Source organism: Scyliorhinus torazame, chromosome 27, assembly GCF_047496885.1.
Source record: "Scyliorhinus torazame isolate Kashiwa2021f chromosome 27, sScyTor2.1, whole genome shotgun sequence".
In the NCBI taxonomy this organism is placed as follows: Eukaryota; Metazoa; Chordata; class Chondrichthyes; order Carcharhiniformes; family Scyliorhinidae; genus Scyliorhinus; species Scyliorhinus torazame.
The window spans coordinates 35,781,975-35,805,292 of NC_092733.1; the positions used below are offsets into that span (position 1 = coordinate 35,781,975).

A 23,318-nucleotide genomic window follows, 5' to 3' on the forward strand; every position below is an offset into this window, starting at 1 on the left:
GAATATCGTGGGCAATGTGCCAGGTATCTCCATCCTGTACTAACACAGTTTGGAATATCGTGGGCAATGTGCCAGGTATCTCCGCCCTGTACTAACACAGATTGGAATATCGTGGGCAACGTGCCAGGTATCTCCATCCTGTACTAACACAGATTGGAATATCGTGGGCAATGTGCCAGGTGTCCCCATCCTGTATTAACGCAGATTGGAATATCGTGGGCAACGTGCCAGGTATCTCCATCCTGTACTTACACAGATTGGAATATCGTGGGCAATGAGCCACTTATCACCGCCCTGTACTAACTCAGATTGGAATATCGTGGGCAATGTGTCAGGTATCTCGGCCTGTACTAACACAGATTGGAATATCGTGGGCAATGTGCCAGGTATCTCCATCCTGTACTAACACAGATTGGAATATCGCGGGTAATGTGCCAGCTATCCCCATCCTGTACTAACACAGATTGGAATATCGCGGGTAATGTGCCAGCTATCCCCATCCTGTACCAACACAGATTGTAATATCGTGGGCAATGTGCCAGGTATCTCCATCCTGTACGAACACAGATTGGAATACCGTGGGCAATGAGCCAGGTATCTCCATCCTGTACTAACACAGATTGGAATATCGCGGGTAATGTGCCAGCTATCCCCATCCTGTACCAACACAGATTGTAATATCGTGGGCAATGTTCCAGGTATCTCCATCCTGTACTAACACAGATTGGAATATCGCGGGCATTGTGCCAGGTATTTCCGCCCTGTACTTACACAGATTGGAATATCGTGGGCAATGAGCCACTTATCTCCGCCCTGTACTAACACAGATTGGAATATCGTGGGCAATGTGCCAGGTATCCCCATCCTACAAACACAGATTGGAATATTGTGGGCAATGTGCCAGGTATCTACATCCTGTACTAACACTGATTGGAATGTCGTGGGCAACGTGCCAGTTATCCCCATCCTGCACTAACACAGCTTGGAATATCGTGGGCAATGTGCCAGGTACCTCCATCCTGTAATAACACAGATTAGAATATCGTCGGCAATGTGCCAGGTATCTCCATCCTGTACTAACACAGATTGGAATATCGTGGGCAATTTGCCAGGTATCCCCATCCTGTACTAACACAGCTTGGAATATCGTGGGCAATGTGCCAGGCATCTCCACCTTGTACGAACACAGATTGTAATATCGTGGGCAATGTGCCAGCTATCCCCATCCTGTATTAACACAGATTGGAATATTGTGGACAATGTGCCAGGTATCTGCACCCTGTACTAACACAGATTGGAATATCGTGAGCATTGTGTCAGGTATCTCCGCCCTGTACGAACACAGATTGCAATATCGTGAGCAATGTGGCAGGTATCTCCACCTTGTACTAACACTGATTGGAATATCGTGTGCAATGTGCCAGGTATCTCCATCCTGTACGAACACAGATTGGAATATAGTGGGCAATGTGCCAGGTATCACCATTCTGTACTAACACAGATTTGAATATCGTGGGCAATGTGCCAGTTATCTCCATCCTGTACTAACACAGATTGGAATATCGTGGGCAATGTGCCAGGTATCTCCGCCCTGTACTAACAATGATAGGAATGTCGTGGGCAACGTGCCAGGTATCTCCATCCTGTACTAACACAGATTGGAATATCGTGGGCAATGTGCCAGGTATCTACATCCTGTACTAACACTGATTGGAATGTCGTGGGCAACGTGCCAGTTATCTCCATCCTGCACAAACACAGATTGGAATATCGTGGACAATGAGCCAGGTATCCCCATCCTGTATTAACACAGATTGGAATATCGTGGGCAATGTGCCAGGTATCTCCGCCCTGTACTTACACAGATTGGAGTATCGCGGGCAATGTGCGAGGTTTCTCCGCCCTGTACTTACACAGATTGGAATATCTTGGGCAATGAGCCACTTATCTCTGCCCTGTACTAACACAGATTGGAATATCGTGGGCAATGAGCCACTTATCTCTGCCCTGTACTAACACAGATTGGAATATCGTGGGCAACGTGCGAGGTATCCCCATCCTGTACTAACACAGATTGGAATATCGTGGGCAACGTGCCAGGGATCTCCGCCCTGTACTAACACAGATGGGAATATCGTGGGCAACGTGCCAGGTATCTCCATCCTGTACTAACACAGATTGGAATATTGTGGGCATTGTGTCAGGTATCTCCGCCCTGTACTAACACAGCTTGGAATATCGTGGGCAATGTGCCAGGTATCTCCATCCTGTACTAACACTGATTGGAATATCGTGAGCAATGTGCCAGGTATCTCCATCCTGTACTAACACAGTTTGGAATATCGTGGGCAATGTGCCAGGTATCTCCGCCCTGTACGAACACAGATTGGAATATCGTGAGCAATGTCCCAGTTATCTCCACCTTGTACTAACACTGATTGGAATATCGTGGGCAATGTGCCAGGTATCTCCGCCCTGTACTAACACAGATTGGTATATCGTGGGCAATGTGCCAGGTATCTCCATCCTGTACTAACACAGATTGGAATATTGTGGGCAATGTGCCAGGTATCTCCATCCTGTACTAACACAGATTGGAAAAACGTGGGCAATGTGCCAGGTATCTCCATCGTGTACTAACACAGATTGGAATATCGTGGGCAATGTGCCAGGTAGCCCCATCCTGTACTAACACAGATTGGAATATTGTGGGCAATGTGCCAGGTATCTCCACCCTGTACTAACACAGATTGGAATATCGTGGGCAATGTGCCAGGTATCTCCACCCTGTACGACACAGATTGGAATATCGTGAGCAATGTGCCAGGTATCTCCACCTTGTACTAACACTGATTGGAATATCGTGGGCAATGTGCCAGGTATCTCCGCCCTGTACTAACACAGATTGGAATATCGTGGGCAATGTGCCAGGTATCTCCACCCTGTACTAACCCAGATTGGAATATCGTGGGCAATGTGCCAGGTAGCCCCATCCTGTACTAACACAGATTGGAATATTGTGGGCAATGTGCCAGGTATCTCCATCCTGTACTAACACAGGTTGGAATATCGCGGGTAATGTGCCAGGCATCTCCGCCCTGTACTAACACAGACTGGAATATCGTGGGCAATGTGCCAGGTATCTCTGCCCTGTACTAACACAGATTGGAATATCGTGTACAATGTGCCAGGTATCTCCATCCTGTACTAACACAGTTTGGAATATCGTGGGCAATGTGCCAGGTATCTACGCCCTGTACTAATACAGACTGGAATATCGTGGGCAATGTGCCAGGTATCTACGCCCTGTACTAACACAGATTGGAATATCGTGGCCAGGTGCCAGGTATCTCCACCCTGTACTAACACAGATTGGAATATCGTGTACAATGTGCCTGGTATCTCCATCCTGTACTAACACAGTTTGGAATATCGTGGGCAATGTGCCAGGTATCTACGCCCTGTACTAACACAGATTGGAATATCGTGGCCAGGTGCCAGGTATCTCCATTCTGTACTAAAACAGATTGGAATATCGTGGGCAATGTGCCAGGTATCTCCGCCCTGTACTAACACAGATTGGAATATCGTGGGCAACGTGCCAGGTATCTCCATCCTGTACTAACACAGATTGGAATATCGTGGGCAATGTGCCAGGTGTCCCCATCCTGTATTAACGCAGATTGGAATATCGTGGGCAACGTGCCAGGTATCTCCATCCTGTACTTACACAGATTGGAATATCGCGGGCAATGAGCCACTTATCACCGCCCTGTACTAACTCAGATTGGAATATCGTGAGCAATGTGTCAGGTATCTCGGCCTGTACTAACACAGATTGGAATATCGTGGGCAATGAGCCAGGTATCTCCATCCTGTACTAACACAGATTGCAATATCGTGGGCAATGTGCCAGGTATCTCCATCCTGTACTAACACAGATTGGAATGAGGCGGGTAATGTGCCAGCTATCCCCATCCTGTACCAACACAGATTGTAATATCGTGGGCAATGTGCCAGGTATCTCCATCCTGTACTAACACAGATTGGAATATCGCGGGCAATGAGACACTTATCTCCGCCCTGTACTAACACAGATTGGAATATCGTGGGCAATGTGCCAGGTATCTCCATCCTGTACTAACACAGATTGGAATATCGTGTGCAATGTGCCAGGTATCTCCATCCTGTACTAACAAAGATTGGAATATCGTGGGTAATGTGCCAGGTATCTCCATCCTGTACTAACACAGATTGGAATATCGTGGGCAATGAGCCACTTATCTCCGCCCTGTACTAACACAGATTGGAATATCGTGGGCAATGTGCCAGGTATCCCCATCCTTTACAAACACAGATTGGAATATCGTGGGCAATGTGCCAGGTATCTACATCCTGTACTAACACTGATTGGAATGTCGTGGGCAACGTGCCAGGTATCCCCATCCTGCACTAACACAGATTGGAATATCGTGGGCAATGTGCCAGGTATCCCCATCCTGTACTAACACAGATTGGAATATCGTGGGCAATGTGCCAGGTATCTCCATCCTGTACTAACACAGTTTGGAATATCGTGGGCAATGTGCCAGGTATCTCCGCCCTGTACTAACACAGATTGGAATATCGTGGGCAACGTGCCAGGTATCTCCATCCTGTACTAACACAGATTGGAATATTGTGGGCAATGTGCCAGGTGTCCCCATCCTGTATTAACGCAGATTGGAATATCGTGGGCAACGTGCCAGGTATCTCCAACCTGTACTTACACAGATTGGAATATCGCGGGCAATGAGCCACTTATCACCGCCCTGTACTAACTCAGATTGGAATATCGTGGGCAATGTGTCAGGTATCTCGGCCTGTACTAACACAGATTGGAATATCGTGGGCAATGAGCCAGGTATCTCCATCCTGTACTAACACAGATTGGAATATCGTGGGCAATGTGCCAGGTATCTCCATCCTGTACTAACACAGATTGGAATGAGGCGGGTAATGTGCCAGCTATCCCCATCCTGTACCAACACAGATTGTAATATCGTGGGCAATGTGCCAGGTATCTCCATCCTGTACTAACACAGATTGGAATATCGCGGGCATTGTGCCAGGTATTTCCGCCCTGTACTTACACAGATTGGAATATCGCGGGCAATGAGACACTTATCTCCGCCCTGTACTAACACAGATCGGAATATCGTGGGCAATGTGCCAGGTATCTCCATCCTGTACTAACACAGATTGGAATATCGTGTGCAATGTGCCAGGTATCTCCATCCTGTACTAACAAAGATTGGAATATCGTGGGTAATGTGCCAGGTATCTCCATCCTGTACTAACACAGATTGGAATATCGTGGGCAATGAGCCACTTATCTCCGCCCTGTACTAACACAGATTGGAATATCGTGGGCAATGTGCCAGGTATCCCCATCTTTACAAACACAGATTGGAATATCGTGGGCAATGTGCCAGGTATCTACATCCTGTACTAACACTGATTGGAATGTCGTGGGCAACGTTCCAGGTATCCCCATCCTGCACTAACACAGATTGGAATATCGTGGGCAACGTGCCAGGTATCTCCATCCTGTACTAACACAGATTGGAATATCGTGGGCAATGTGCCAGGTATCCCCATCCTGTACTAACACAGATTGGAATATCGTGGGCAATGTGCCAGGCATCTCCACCTTGTACGAACACAGATTGTAATATCGTGGGCAATGTGCCAGTTATCCCCATCCTGTACAAACACAGATTGGAATATTGTGGACATTGTGCCAGGTATCTGCACCCTGTACTAACACAGATTGGAATATCGTGAGCATTGTGTCAGGTATCTCCGCCCTGTACGAACACAGATTGCAATATCGTGAGCAATGTGGCAGGTATCTCCACCTTGTACTAACACTGATTGGAATATCATGGGCAATGTGCCAGGTATCTCCGCCCTGTACTAACACAGATTGGAATATCGTGGGCAATGTGCCAGGTATCTCCATCCTGTACCAACACAGATTGGAATATCGTGGGCAATGTGCCAGGTATTGAATTCTTTGAGGTGGTGACCAAGCATGTGGATGAATGTAAAGCAGTGGATGTAGTGTACATGGATTTTAGTAAGGCATTTGATAAAGTTCCTCATGGTAGGCTTATGCAGAAAGTAAGGAGGCATGGGATAGTGGGAAATTTGGCCAGTTGGATAACAAACTGGCTAACCGATAGAAGTCAGAGAGTGGTGGTGGATGGCAAATATTCAGCCTGGATCCCAGTTACCAGTGGCGTACCGCAGGGATCAGTTCTGGGTCCTCTGCTGTTTGTGATTTTCATTAATGACTTGGATGACGGAGTTGAAGGGTGGGTCAGTAAATTTGCAGACGATACGAAGATTGGTGGAGTTGTGGATAGGAAGGAGGGCTATTGTCTGCTGCAAAGAGACATAGATAGGATGCAGAGCTGGGCTGAGAAGTGGCAGATGGAGTTTAACCCTGAAAAGTGTGAGGTTGTCCATTTTGGAAGGACAAATATGAATGCGGAATACAGGGTTCACGGTAGAGTTCTTGGCAATGTGGAGGAGCAGAGAGATCTTGGGGTCTATGTTCATACATCTTTGAAAGTTGCCACTCAAGTGGATAGAGCTGTGAAGAAGGCCTATGGTGTGCTCGCATTCATTAACAGAGGGATTGAATTTAAGAGCCGTGAGGTGATGATGCAGCTGTACAAAACTTTGGTAAGGCCACATTTGGAGTACTGTGTACAGTTCTGGTCACCTCATTTTAGGAAGGATGTGGAAGCTTTGGAAAAGGTGCAAAGAAGATTTACCAGGATGTTGCCTGGAATGCAGAGTAGGTCTTACGAGGAAAGGTTGAGGGTGCTAGGCCTTTTCTCATTAGAACGGAGAAGGATGAGGGGCGACTTGATAGAGGTTTATAAGATGATCAGGGGAATAGATAGAGTAGACAGTCAGAGACTTTTTCCCCGGGTGGAACAAACCATTACAAGGGGACATAAATTTAAGGTGAAAGGTGGAAGATATAGGAGGTATATCAGAGGTAGGTTCTTTACCCAGAGAGTAGTGGGGGCATGGAATGCACTGCCTGTGGAAGTAGTTGAGTCGGAAACATTAGGGACCTTCAAGCAGCTATAGGATAGGTACATGGATTACGGTAAAATGATATAGTGTAGATTTATTTGTTCTCAAGGGCAGCACGGTAGCATAGTGGATAGCACAATTGCTTCACAGCTCCAGGGTCCCAGGTTCGATTCCGGCTTGGGTCACTGTCTGTGCGGAGTCTGCATGTCCTCCCCGTGTCTGCGTGGGTTTCCTCCGGGTGCTCCAGTCTCCTCCCACAGTCCAAAGATGTGCGGGTTAGGTGAATTGGCCAATGATAAATTGCCCTTAATGTCCAAATTGCCCTTGGTGTTGGGTGGAGGTGTTGAGTTTGGGTAGGGTGCTCTTTCCAAGAGCCAGTGCAGACTCAATGGGCCGAATTGCCTCCTTCTGCACTGTAAATTCAATGATAATCTATGATTAATCTAGGACAAAGGTTCGGCACAACATCGTGGACCGAAGGGCCTGTTCTGTGCTGTATTTTCTATGTTCTATGTTCTATGTATCTCCACCCTGTACTAACACAGATTGGAATATCGTGGGCAATGTGCCAGGTATCTCCACCCTGTTCGAACACAGATTGGAATATCGCGGGTAATGTGCCAGGTATCTCCATCCTGTACTAACACAGATTGGAATATCGTGGGCAATGTGCCAGGTATCTCCATCCTGTACTAACACAGATTGGAATATCGTGGGCAATGTGCCAGGTATCTCCATCCTGTACTAACACAGATTGGAATATCGTGTGCAATGTGCCAGGTATCCCCATCCTGTACTAACACAGATTGGAATATCGTGGGCAATGTGCCAGGTATCTCCGCCCTGTACCTAACACAGATTGGAATATCGTGGGCAACGTGCCAGGTATCTCCATCCTGTACTAACACAGATTGGAATATCGTGGGCAATGTGCCAGGTATCTCCATCCTGTACTAACACAGATTGGAATATCGTGGGCAATGTGCCAGGTATCTACATCCTGTACTAACACTGATTGGAATATCGTGGGCAATGTGCCAGGTATCTCCATCCTGTACTAACACAGATTGGAATATCGTGGGCAATGAGCCAGGTATCCCCATCCTGTATTAACACAGAGTGGAATATCGTGGGCAACGTGCCAGGTATTTCCGCCCTGCACTAACACAGATTGGAATATCGTGGGCAATGTGCCAGGTATCTCCGCCCTGTACTAACACAGATTGATATATCGTGGGCAATGTGCCAGGTATCTCCATCCTGTACTAACACAGATTGGAATATCGTGGGTAATGAGCCAGGTATCCCCATCCTGTATTAACACAGATTGGAATATCATGGCCAACGTGCCAGGTATCTCCATCCTGTACTAACACAGATTGGAATATCGTGGGCAATGTGCCAGGTAGCCCCATCCTGTACTAACACAGATTGGAATATTGTGGGCAATGTGCCAGGTATCTCCATCCTGTACTAACACAGATTGGAATATCGCGGGTAATGTGCCAGGCATCTCCGCCCTGTACTAACACAGATTGGAATATCGTGAGCAATGTGCCAGGTATCTCCGCCCTGTACTAACACAGATTGGAATATCGTGGGCAATGTGCCAGGTATCTCCATCCTGTACTAACACAGATTGGAATATCGTGTACAATGTGCCAGGTATCTCCATCCTGTACTAACACAGGTTGGAATATCGTGGGCAATGTGCCAGGTATCTACATCCTGTACTAACACTGATTGGAATGTCGTGGGCAACGTTCCAGGTATCCCCATCCTGCACTAACACAGATTGGAATATCGTGGGCAACGTGCCAGGTATCTCCATCCTGTACTAACACAGATTGGAATATCGTGGGCAATGTGCCAGGTATCCCCATCCTGTACTAACACAGATTGGAATATCGTGGGCAATGTGCCAGGCATCTCCACCTTGTACGAACACAGATTGTAATATCGTGGGCAATGTGCCAGTTATCCCCATCCTGTACAAACACAGATTGGAATATTGTGGACATTGTGCCAGGTATCTGCACCCTGTACTAACACAGATTGGAATATCGTGAGCATTGTGTCAGGTATCTCCGCCCTGTACGAACACAGATTGCAATATCGTGAGCAATGTGGCAGGTATCTCCACCTTGTACTAACACTGATTGGAATATCATGGGCAATGTGCCAGGTATCTCCGCCCTGTACTAACACAGATTGGAATATCGTGGGCAATGTGCCAGGTATCTCCATCCTGTACCAACACAGATTGGAATATCGTGGGCAATGTGCCAGGTATTGAATTCTTTGAGGTGGTGACCAAGCATGTGGATGAATGTAAAGCAGTGGATGTAGTGTACATGGATTTTAGTAAGGCATTTGATAAAGTTCCTCATGGTAGGCTTATGCAGAAAGTAAGGAGGCATGGGATAGTGGGAAATTTGGCCAGTTGGATAACAAACTGGCTAACCGATAGAAGTCAGAGAGTGGTGGTGGATGGCAAATATTCAGCCTGGATCCCAGTTACCAGTGGCGTACCGCAGGGATCAGTTCTGGGTCCTCTGCTGTTTGTGATTTTCATTAATGACTTGGATGACGGAGTTGAAGGGTGGGTCAGTAAATTTGCAGACGATACGAAGATTGGTGGAGTTGTGGATAGGAAGGAGGGCTATTGTCTGCTGCAAAGAGACATAGATAGGATGCAGAGCTGGGCTGAGAAGTGGCAGATGGAGTTTAACCCTGAAAAGTGTGAGGTTGTCCATTTTGGAAGGACAAATATGAATGCGGAATACAGGGTTCACGGTAGAGTTCTTGGCAATGTGGAGGAGCAGAGAGATCTTGGGGTCTATGTTCATACATCTTTGAAAGTTGCCACTCAAGTGGATAGAGCTGTGAAGAAGGCCTATGGTGTGCTCGCATTCATTAACAGAGGGATTGAATTTAAGAGCCGTGAGGTGATGATGCAGCTGTACAAAACTTTGGTAAGGCCACATTTGGAGTACTGTGTACAGTTCTGGTCACCTCATTTTAGGAAGGATGTGGAAGCTTTGGAAAAGGTGCAAAGAAGATTTACCAGGATGTTGCCTGGAATGCAGAGTAGGTCTTACGAGGAAAGGTTGAGGGTGCTAGGCCTTTTCTCATTAGAACGGAGAAGGATGAGGGGCGACTTGATAGAGGTTTATAAGATGATCAGGGGAATAGATAGAGTAGACAGTCAGAGACTTTTTCCCCGGGTGGAACAAACCATTACAAGGGGACATAAATTTAAGGTGAAAGGTGGAAGATATAGGAGGTATATCAGAGGTAGGTTCTTTACCCAGAGAGTAGTGGGGGCATGGAATGCACTGCCTGTGGAAGTAGTTGAGTCGGAAACATTAGGGACCTTCAAGCAGCTATAGGGTAGGTACATGGATTACGGTAAAATGATATAGTGTAGATTTATTTGTTCTCAAGGGCAGCACGGTAGCATAGTGGATAGCACAATTGCTTCACAGCTCCAGGGTCCCAGGTTCGATTCCGGCTTGGGTCACTGTCTGTGCGGAGTCTGCATGTCCTCCCCGTGTCTGCGTGGGTTTCCTCCGGGTGCTCCAGTCTCCTCCCACAGTCCAAAGATGTGCGGGTTAGGTGAATTGGCCAATGATAAATTGCCCTTAATGTCCAAATTGCCCTTGGTGTTGGGTGGAGGTGTTGAGTTTGGGTAGGGTGCTCTTTCCAAGAGCCAGTGCAGACTCAATGGGCCGAATTGCCTCCTTCTGCACTGTAAATTCAATGATAATCTATGATTAATCTAGGACAAAGGTTCGGCACAACATCGTGGACCGAAGGGCCTGTTCTGTGCTGTATTTTCTATGTTCTATGTTCTATGTATCTCCACCCTGTACTAACACAGATTGGAATATCGTGGGCAATGTGCCAGGTATCTCCGCCCTGTACCTAACACAGATTGGAATATCGTGGGCAACGTGCCAGGTATCTCCATCCTGTACTAACACAGATTGGAATATCGTGGGCAATGTGCCAGGTATCTCCATCCTGTACTAACACAGATTGGAATATCGTGGGCAATGTGCCAGGTATCTACATCCTGTACTAACACTGATTGGAATATCGTGGGCAATGTGCCAGGTATCTCCATCCTGTACTAACACAGATTGGAATATCGTGGGCAATGAGCCAGGTATCCCCATCCTGTATTAACACAGAGTGGAATATCGTGGGCAACGTGCCAGGTATCTCCGCCCTGCACTAACACAGATTGGAATATCGTGGGCAATGTGCCAGGTATCTCCGCCCTGTACTAACACAGATTGATATATCGTGGGCAATGTGCCAGGTATCTCCATCCTGTACTAACACAGATTGGAATATCGTGGGTAATGAGCCAGGTATCCCCATCCTGTATTAACACAGATTGGAATATCATGGCCAACGTGCCAGGTATCTCCATCCTGTACTAACACAGATTGGAATATCGTGGGCAATGTGCCAGGTAGCCCCATCCTGTACTAACACAGATTGGAATATTGTGGGCAATGTGCCAGGTATCTCCATCCTGTACTAACACAGATTGGAATATCGCGGGTAATGTGCCAGGCATCTCCGCCCTGTACTAACACAGATTGGAATATCGTGAGCAATGTGCCAGGTATCTCCGCCCTGTACTAACACAGATTGGAATATCGTGGGCAATGTGCCAGGTATCTCCATCCTGTACTAACACAGATTGGAATATCGTGTACAATGTGCCAGGTATCTCCATCCTGTACTAACACTGTTTGGAATATCGTGGGCAATGTGCCAGGTATCTACGCCCTGTACTAACACAGATTGGAATATCGAGGCCAGGTTCCAGGTATCTCCATTCTGTACAAAAACAGATTGGAATATCGTGGGCAATGTGCCAGGTATCTCCATCCTGTACTAACACAGATTGGAATATCGTGGGCAATGTGCCAGGTATCTCCATCCTGTACTAACACAGTTTGGAATATCGTGGGCAATGTGCCAGGTATCTCCGCCCTGTACTAACACAGATTGGAATATCGTGGGCAACGTGCCAGGTATCTCCATCCTGTACTAACACAGATTGGAATATCGTGGGCAATGTGCCAGGTGTCCCCATCCTGTATTAACGCAGATTGGAATATCGTGGGCAACGTGCCAGGTATCTCCATCCTGTACTTACACAGATTGGAATATCGTGGGCAATGAGCCACTTATCACCGCCCTGTACTAACTCAGATTGGAATATCGTGGGCAATGTGTCAGGTATCTCGGCCTGTACTAACACAGATTGGAATATCGTGGGCAATGTGCCAGGTATCTCCATCCTGTACTAACACAGATTGGAATATCGCGGGTAATGTGCCAGCTATCCCCATCCTGTACTAACACAGATTGGAATATCGCGGGTAATGTGCCAGCTATCCCCATCCTGTACCAACACAGATTGTAATATCGTGGGCAATGTGCCAGGTATCTCCATCCTGTACGAACACAGATTGGAATACCGTGGGCAATGAGCCAGGTATCTCCATCCTGTACTAACACAGATTGGAATATCGCGGGTAATGTGCCAGCTATCCGCATCCTGTACCAACACAGATTGTAATATCGTGGGCAATGTGCCAGGTATCTCCATCCTGTACTAACACAGATTGGAATATCGCGGGCATTGTGCCAGGTATTTCTGCCCTGTACTTACACAGATTGGAATATCGTGGGCAATGAGCCACTTATCTCCGCCCTGTACTAACACAGATTGGAATATCGTGGGCAATGTGCCAGGTATCCCCATCCTACAAACACAGATTGGAATATTGTGGGCAATGTGCCAGGTATCTACATCCTGTACTAACACTGATTGGAATGTCGTGGGCAACGTGCCAGTTATCCCCATCCTGCACTAACACAGCTTGGAATATCGTGGGCAATGTGCCAGGTACCTCCATCCTGTAATAACACAGATTAGAATATCGTGGGCAATGTGCCAGGTATCTCCATCCTGTACTAACACAGATTGGAATATCGTGGGCAATTTGCCAGGTATCCCCATCCTGTACTAACACAGCTTGGAATATCGTGGGCAATGTGCCAGGCATCTCCACCTTGTACGAACACAGATTGTAATATCGTGGGCAATGTGCCAGCTATCCCCATCCTGTATTAACACAGATTGGAATATTGTGGTCAATGTGCCAGGTATCTGCACCCTGTACTAACACAGATTGGAATATCGTGAGCATTGTGTCAGGTATCTCCGCCCTGTACGAACACAGATTGCAATATCGTGAGCAATGTGGCAGGTATCTCCACCTTGTACTAACACTGATTGGAATATCGTGTGCAATGTGCCAGGTATCTCCATCCTGTATGAACACAGATTGGAATATAGTGGGCAATGTGCCAGGTATCACCATTCTGTACTAACACAGATTTGAATATCGTGGGCAATGTGCCAGGTATCCCCATCCTGTATTAACACAGATTGGAATATCGTGGGCAATGAGCCACTTATCTCTGCCCTGTACTAACACAGATTGGAATATCGTGGGCAACGTGCGAGGTATCCCCATCCTGTACTAATACAGATTGGAATATCGTGAGCAATGTGCCAGGTATCCCCATCCTGTACTAACACAGATTGGAATATCGTGGGCAACGTGCCAGGGATCTCCGCCCTGTACTAACACAGATGGGAATATCGTGGGCAACGTGCCAGGTATCTCCATCCTGTACTAACACAGATTGGAATATTGTGGGCATTGTGTCAGGTATCTCCGCCCTGTACTAACACAGCTTGGAATATCGTGGGCAAGGTGCCAGGTATCTCCATCCTGTACTAACACTGATTGGAATATCGTGAGCAATGTGCCAGGTATCTCCATCCTGTACTAACACAGTTTGGAATATCGTGGGCAATGTGCCAGGTATCTCCGCCCTGTACGAACACAGATTGGAATATCGTGAGCAATGTCCCAGTTATCTCCACCTTGTACTAACACTGATTGGAATATCGTGGGCAATGTGCCAGGTATCTCCGCCCTGTACTAACACAGATTGGTATATCGTGGGCAATGTGCCAGGTATCTCCATCCTGTACTAACACAGATTGGAATATTGTGGGCAATGTGCCAGGTATCTCCATCCTGTACTAACACAGATTGGAAAAACGTGGGCAATGTGCCAGGTATCTCCATCGTGTACTAACACAGATTGGAATATCGTGGGCAACGTGCCAGGTATCTCCGCCCTGCACTAACACAGATTGGAATATCGTGGGCAATGTGCCAGGTATCTCCGCCCTGTACTAACACAGATTGATATATCGTGGGCAATGTGCCAGGTATCTCCATCCTGTACTAACACAGATTGGAATATCGTGGGCAATGTGCCTGGTATCTCCATCCTGTATTAACACAGATTGGAATATCATGGCCAACGTGCCAGGTATCTCCATCCTGTACTAACACAGATTGGAATATCGTGGGCAATGTGCCAGGTAGCCCCATCCTGTACTAACACAGATTGGAATATTGTGGGCAATGTGCCAGGTATCTCCATCCTGTACTAACACAGATTGGAATATCGCGGGTAATGTGCCAGGCATCTCCGCCCTGTACTAACACAGATTGGAATATCGTGAGCAATGTGCCAGGTATCTCCGCCCTGTACTAACACAGATTGGAATATCGTGGGCAATGTGCCAGGTATCCCCATCCTGTACTAACACAGATTGGAATATTGTGGACATTGTGCCAGGTATCTCCATCCTGTACTAACACAGTTTGGAATATCGTGGGCAATGTGCCAGGTATCTACGCCCTGTACTAACACAGATTGGAATATCGTGGCCAGGTGCCAGGTATCTCCATTCTGTACTAAAACAGATTGGAATATCGTGGGCAATGTGCCAGGTATCTCCATCCTGTACTAACACAGATTTGAATATCGTGGGCAATGTGCCAGGTATCTCCATCCTGTACTAACACTGTTTGGAATATCGTGGGCAATGTGCCAGGTATCTCCGCCCTGTACTAACACAGATTGGAATATCGTGGGCAACGTGCCAGGTATCTCCATCCTGTACTAACACAGATTGGAATATTGTGGGCAATGTGCCAGGTGTCCCCATCCTGTATTAACGCAGATTGGAATATCGTGGGCAACGTGCCAGGTATCTCCAACCTGTACTTACACAGATTGGAATATCGCGGGCAATGTGTCAGGTATCTCGCCCTGTACTAACTCAGATTGGAATATCGTGGGCAATGTGTCAGGTATCTCGGCCTGTACTAACACAGATTGGAATATCGTGGGCAATGTGCCAGGTATCTCCATCCTGTACTAACACAGATTGGAATATCGCGGGTAATGTGCCAGCTATCCCCATCCTGTACTAACACAGATTGGAATATCGCGGGTAATGTGCCAGCTATCCCCATCCTGTACCAACACAGATTGTAATATCGTGGGCAATGTGCCAGGTATCTCCATCCTGTACGAACACAGATTGGAATACCGTGGGCAATGAGCCAGGTATCTCCATCCTGTACTAACACAGATTGGAATATCGCGGGTAATGTGCCAGCTATCCGCATCCTGTACCAACACAGATTGTAATATCGTGGGCAATGTGCCAGGTATCTCCATCTTGTACTAACACAGATTGGAATATCGTGGGTAATGTGCCAGGTATCTCCATCCTGTACTAACACAGATTGGAATATCGTGGGCAATGAGCCACTTATCTCCGCCCTGTACTAACACAGATTGGAATATCGTGGGCAATGTGCCAGGTATCCCCATCCTTTACAAACACAGATTGGAATATCGTGGGCAATGTGCCAGGTATCTACATCCTGTACTAACACTGATTGGAATGTCGTGGGCAACGTTCCAGGTATCCCCATCCTGCACTAACACAGATTGGAATATCGTGGGCAACGTGCCAGTTATCCCCATCCTGCACTAACACAGATTGGAATATCGTGGGCAATGTGCCAGGTATCCCCATCCTGTACTAACACAGATTGGAATATCGTGGGCAATGTGCCAGGCATCTCCACCTTGTACGAACACAGATTGTAATATCGTGGGCAATGTGCCAGTTATCCCCATCCTGTACAAACACAGATTGGAATATTGTGGACATTGTGCCAGGTATCTGCACCCTGTACTAACACAGATTGGAATATCGTGAGCATTGTGTCAGGTATCTCCGCCCTGTACGAACACAGATTGCAATATCGTGAGCAATGTGGCAGGTATCTCCACCTTGTACTAACACTGATTGGAATATCATGGGCAATGTGCCAGGTATCTCCGCCCTGTACTAACACAGATTGGAATATCGTGGGCAATGTGCCAGGTATCTCCATCCTGTACCAACACAGATTGGAATATCGTGGGCAATGTGCCAGGTATTGAATTCTTTGAGGTGGTGACCAAGCATGTGGATGAATGTAAAGCAGTGGATGTAGTGTACATGGATTTTAGTAAGGCATTTGATAAAGTTCCTCATGGTAGGCTTATGCAGAAAGTAAGGAGGCATGGGATAGTGGGAAATTTGGCCAGTTGGATAACAAACTGGCTAACCGATAGAAGTCAGAGAGTGGTGGTGGATGGCAAATATTCAGCCTGGATCCCAGTTACCAGTGGCGTACCGCAGGGATCAGTTCTGGGTCCTCTGCTGTTTGTGATTTTCATTAATGACTTGGATGACGGAGTTGAAGGGTGGGTCAGTAAATTTGCAGACGATACGAAGATTGGTGGAGTTGTGGATAGGAAGGAGGGCTATTGTCTGCTGCAAAGAGACATAGATAGGATGCAGAGCTGGGCTGAGAAGTGGCAGATGGAGTTTAACCCTGAAAAGTGTGAGGTTGTCCATTTTGGAAGGACAAATATGAATGCGGAATACAGGGTTCACGGTAGAGTTCTTGGCAATGTGGAGGAGCAGAGAGATCTTGGGGTCTATGTTCATACATCTTTGAAAGTTGCCACTCAAGTGGATAGAGCTGTGAAGAAGGCCTATGGTGTGCTCGCATTCATTAACAGAGGGATTGAATTTAAGAGCCGTGAGGTGATGATGCAGCTGTACAAAACTTTGGTAAGGCCACATTTGGAGTACTGTGTACAGTTCTGGTCACCTCATTTTAGGAAGGATGTGGAAGCTTTGGAAAAGGTGCAAAGAAGATTTACCAGGATGTTGCCTGGAATGCAGAGTAGGTCTTACGAGGAAAGGTTGAGGGTGCTAGGCCTTTTCTCATTAGAACGGAGAAGGATGAGGGGCGACTTGATAGAGGTTTATAAGATGATCAGGGGAATAGATAGAGTAGACAGTCAGAGACTTTTTCCCCGGGTGGAACAAACCATTACAAGGGGACATAAATTTAAGGTGAAAGGTGGAAGATATAGGAGGTATATCAGAGGTAGGTTCTTTACCCAGAGAGTAGTGGGGGCATGGAATGCACTGCCTGTGGAAGTAGTTGAGTCGGAAACATTAGGGACCTTCAAGCAGCTATAGGATAGGTACATGGATTACGGTAAAATGATATAGTGTAGATTTATTTGTTCTCAAGGGCAGCACGGTAGCATAGTGGATAGCACAATTGCTTCACAGCTCCAGGGTCCCAGGTTCGATTCCGGCTTGGGTCACTGTCTGTGCGGAGTCTGCATGTCCTCCCCGTGTCTGCGTGGGTTTCCTCCGGGTGCTCCAGTCTCCTCCCACAGTCCAAAGATGTGCGGGTTAGGTGAATTGGCCAATGATAAATTGCCCTTAATGTCCAAATTGCCCTTGGTGTTGGGTGGAGGTGTTGAGTTTGGGTAGGGTGCTCTTTCCAAGAGCCAGTGCAGACTCAATGGGCCGAATTGCCTCCTTCTGCACTGTAAATTCAATGATAATCTATGATTAATCTTGGACAAAGGTTCGGCACAACATCGTGGACCGAAGGGCCTGTTCTGTGCTGTATTTTCTATGTTCTATGTTCTATGTATCTCCACCCTGTACTAACACAGATTGGAATATCGTGGGCAATGTGCCAGGTATCTCCACCCTGTTCGAACACAGATTGGAATATCGCGGGTAATGTGCCAGGTATCTCCATCCTGTACTAACACAGATTGGAATATCGTGGGCAATGTGCCAGGTATCTCCATCCTGTACTAACACAGATTGGAATATCGTGGGCAATGTGCCAGGTATCTCCATCCTGTACTAACACAGATTGGAATATCGTGTGCAATGTGCCAGGTATCCCCATCCTGTACTAACACAGATTGGAATATCGTGGGCAATGTGCCAGGTATCTCCGCCCTGTACCTAACACAGATTGGAATATCGTGGGCAACGTGCCAGGTATCTCCATCCTGTACTAACACAGATTGGAATATCGTGGGCAATGTGCCAGGTATCTCCATCCTGTACTAACACAGATTGGAATATCGTGGGCAATGTGCCAGGTATCTACATCCTGTACTAACACTGATTGAAATATCGTGGGCAATGTGCCAGGTATCTCCATCCTGTACTAACACAGATTGGAATATCGTGGGCAATGAGCCAGGTATCCCCATCCTGTATTAACACAGAGTGGAATATCGTGGGCAACGTGCCAGGTATCTCCGCCCTGCACTAACACAGATTGGAATATCGTGGGCAATGTGCCAGGTATCTCCGCCCTGTACTAACACAGATTGATATATCGTGGGCAATGTGCCAGGTATCTCCATCCTGTACTAACACAGATTGGAATATCGTGGGTAATGAGCCAGGTATCCCCATCCTGTATTAACACAGATCGGAATATCATGGCCAACGTGCCAGGTATCTCCATCCTGTACTAACACAGATTGGAATATCGTGGGCAACGTGTCAGGTATCCCCATCCTGCACTAACACAGATTGGAATATCGTGGGCAACGTGCCAGGTATCTCCATCCTGTACTAACACAGATTGGAATATCGTGGGCAACGTGCCAGGTATCCCCAACCTGTATTAACACAGATTGGAATATCGTGGGCAATGTGCCAGGTATCTCCGCCCTGTAGTTAGTGTTTCTCACTGGAACGAAGGAGGTTGAGGGGAGACCTGATAGAGGTATACAAAATTAAGAGGGGCATAGACAGAGTGGATAGTCAGAGGCTTTTCCCCAGGGCAGAGGGGTCCATTACTAGGGGGCATAGGTTTAAGGTGAGAGGGGCAAGGTTTAGAGTAGATGTACGAGGCAAGTTTTTTACGCAGAGGGTAGTGGGTGCCTGTAACTTGCTGCCGGAGGAGGTAGTGGAAGCAGGGACGATAGGGACATTTAAGGCGCATCTTGACAAATATATGAATAGGATGGGAATAGAAGGATACGGACCCAGGAAGTGTAGAAGATTGTAGTTTAGTCGGGCAGCATGGTCGGCACGGGCTTGGAGGGCCGAAGGGCCTGTTCCCGAGCTGTACATTTCTTTGTTCTTTGTTTGTTTGTACTTACACAGATTGGAATATCGTGGGCAATGTGCCAGGTATCTCCGCCCTGTACTAACACAGATTGGAATATCGTGGGCAATGTGCCAGGTATCTCCATCCAGTACTAACACAGATTGGAATATCGCTGGCAATGAGCCAGGTATCTCCGCCCTGTACTAACACAGATTGGAATATCGTGGGCAATGAGCCAGGTATCTCCGCCCTGTACTAACACAGATTGGAATATCGTGGGCAATGAGCCAGGTATCTCCATCCTGTACTAACACAGATTGGAATATCGCGGGCAATGTGCCAGGTATCTCCGCCCTGTACTAACACAGATTGGAATATCGCGGGCAATGAGCCAGGTATCTCCGCCCTGTACTAACACAGATTGGAATATCGTGGGCAATGAGCCAGGTATCTCCGCCCTGTACTAACACAGATTGGAATATCGTGGGCAACGTGCCAGGTATCCCCATCCTGTACTAACACAGATTGGAATATCGCGGGCAATGTGCCAGGTATCTCCGCCCTGTACTAACACAGATTGGAATATCGTGGGCAACGTGCCAGGTATCTCCGCCCTGTACTAACACAGATTGGAATATCGTGGGCAATGTGCCAGGTATCTCCGCCCTGTACTAACACAGATTGGAATATCGTGGGCAACGTGCCAGGTATCCCCATCCTGTACTAACACAGATTGGAATATCGTGGGCAACGTGCCAGGTATCTCCACCCTGTACTAACACAGATTGGAATATCGTGGGCAATGTGTCAGGTATCCCCATCCTGTACTAACACAGATTGGAATATCGTGGGCAATGTGTCAGGTATCTCCATCCTGTACTAACACAGATTGGAATATCGTGGGCAATGTGCCAGTTATCTCCGCACTTTACTGACACAGATTGGAATATCGTGGGCAATGTGCCAGGTATCCCCATCCTGTACTAACACAGATTGGAATATCGTGGGCAATGTGCCAGGTATCTCCGCCCTGTACTAACACAGATTGGAATATCGTGGGCAATAGAACATAGAACATAGAACAATACAGCGCAGTACAGGCCCTTCGGCCCACGATGTTGCACCGAAACAAAAGCCATCTAACCTACACTATGCCATTATCATCCATATGTTTATCCAATAAACTTTTAAATGCCCTTAATGTTGGCGAGTTCACTACTGTAGCAGGTAGGGCATTCCACGGCCTCACTACTCTTTGCGTAAAGAACCTACCTCTGACCTCTGTCCTATATCTATTACCCCTCAGTTTAAAGTTATGTCCCCTCGTGCCAGCCATTTCCATCCGCGGGAGAAGGCTCTCACTGTCCACCCTATCCAACCCCCTGATCAATTTGTATGCCTCTATTAAGTCTCCTCTTAACCTTCTTCTCTCCAACGAAAATAACCTCAAGTCCATCAGCCTTTCCTCATAAGATCTTCCCTCCATACCAGGCAACATCCTGGTAAATCTCCTCTGCACCCACTCCAAAGCCTCCACGTCCTTCCTATAATGCGGTGACCAGAACTGTACGCAATACTCCAAATGCGGCCGTACCAGAGTTTTGTACAGCTGCAACATGACCTCCCGACTCCGGAACTCAATCCCTCTACCAATAAAGGCCAATACTCCATAGGCCTTCTTCACAACCCTATCAACCTGGGTGGCAACTTTCAGGGATCTATGTACATGGACACCTAGATCCCTCTGCTCATCCACACTTTCAAGAACTTTACCATTCGCCAAATATTCCGCATTCCTGTTATTCCTTCCAAAGTGAATCACCTCACACTTCTCTGCATTAAACTCCATTTGCCACCTCTCAGCCCAGCTCTGCAGCTTATCTATATCCCTCTGTAACCTGCTACATCCTTCCACACTATCGACAACACCACCGACTTTAGTATCGTCTGCAAATTTACTCACCCACCCTTCTGCGCCTTCCTCTAGGTCATTGATAAAAATGACAAACAGCAACGGCCCCAGAACAGATCCTTGTGGTACTCCACTTGTGACTGTACTCCATTCTGAACATTTCCCATCAACCACCACCCTCTCTCTGTCTTCTTTCAGCTAGCCAATTTCTGATCCACATCTCTAAATCAATGTGCCAGGTATCTCCACCCTGTACTATCACAGATTGGAATATCGTGGCCATGTGCCAGGTATCTCCATCCTGTACTAACACAGATTGGAATATTGTGGGCAATGTGCCAGGTATCTCCATCCTGTACTAACACAGATTGGAATATTGTGGGCATTGTGCCAGGTATCTCCGCCCTGTACTAACACAGATTGGAATATCGTGGGCAACGTGCCAGGTATCTCCATCCTGTACTAACACAGATTGGAATATCGTGGGCAATGAGCCAGGTATCTCCATCCTGTACTGACACAGATTGGAATATCGTGGGCAATGTGCCAGGTATCTCCGCCCTGTACTAACACAGATTGGAATATCGTGGGCAATGTGCCAGGTATCCGCCCTGTTCTAACACAGATTGGAATATCGTGGCCATGTGCCCGGTTGCCACGCCCTGTACCAGCCCAGTTTGTAATATCTCGGGCAATGTGCCAGGCAACCCCACCCTGTACCAGCACAGATTGGAATAGCGTGGGCAATGTGCCAGGGTGTCAGACTGCGAACACGTGCTGACACAACGTTATCTGTGGAGAACGCAAACTATCCTACAACCAGAGACCAGTTGTTGCAAAGTTACATATTACTATTTGCCTGTAGCTGCTTTAAGCACTGCTGATGAATGTTTGGCTCCATATTAAAATGAGAACTACTAAATGAGACATTAGCACATGTAAGTTCCAGCAGATGTAGTAACATTACCTCATATGGTGGCTATAAATACTATTGTACAGTCAGGAAGCTATAAGGCTTTCCCCCCTTCGGCACCCCACATACTGTAGACCCAGACTGGAGGTCTGTCTCATTCAGTGACTGCCTTTCCCTGTTAAAAAGTTGCAAACAATTATTGCATTCAAAAGTTTTGCTTCGCTGTAAGTTCTGTTTAGGAAGACCTTATACTTACAGTTTTTCCCTGCTGTGTGCGAGGACTGTCAAACCGAAGAGTTTTTCAATCTGCTCCACAGTCTTCTTTCTTTCTCTCTGTCTCTCTCTCTCTCTCTTTCTGTCTCGTGTCTCAGTTCTCACGAGCTGCTCCGTATTAGATGGGAGAGTCTTCAGACAGTGACCACTGTTTCACGATGAGCATTTTCAGCCTGACCATTAGCGAAGGATTTCACATAGCCCTGTTCAGCTCTATCCGTCAATTCACACTGAGTCACCAAGACTACTTTCTTCTTTGTTTCCAGTCTCTGCCACTCCTCCTCACTGAAGTGCCCGCCTGTTATGCCGTCCCACTTTCTCACACCAACCTCATGAATCCTCGGGATTTGCAACAACCCGGGGGAATTTTTCTACCACTTTGCTCTCCAGTTTTTAGGAGAGAGGTTTGCAGAAGAATTTGGGGTTTTGATCAGATCCTGCCACAGGCAGATGTGCACCTAACATCTGCATCCAACCCCTCCCTCACTAATGTCTCGAAGGGTTGTATTGCCATGGGAACACTATCATCGCTAAGTTCACGCCATGTCACACGCTGCTCATCATTGACCAGCGCTGGGGCGGAGGGGGGGTGGGGGTAATGTCCCTGGATTGGTCATTGTTTTTTGCTTAATGAGTGAGAGAATTTAAGGAGCACACTGCAAAGTCATGTGGTCTATTCCACAGAAAAATGGACATCAAATGAGAT

The 23,318-nt window shown here is 47.1% G+C and overlaps 1 protein-coding gene across 2 annotated transcripts in view; it reads right to left on the reverse strand.

Annotated features, from left to right (window-relative positions):
* The window catches only part of LOC140403350 (uncharacterized), a 153,271-nt gene extending 130,356 nt beyond the window's left edge, over positions 1 to 22,915 (reverse strand). Inside the window, exon 1 of one of the 2 annotated variants that reach the window (XM_072491251.1) lies at positions 22,596 to 22,915. The gene's annotated coding sequence lies outside the window, so the exon portion shown is untranslated. The remainder of the gene's footprint in view (positions 1 to 22,595) is intronic. The other variant, XM_072491250.1, reaches the window with a different exon arrangement.
* Positions 22,916 to 23,318: the final 403 nt, after the last annotated feature.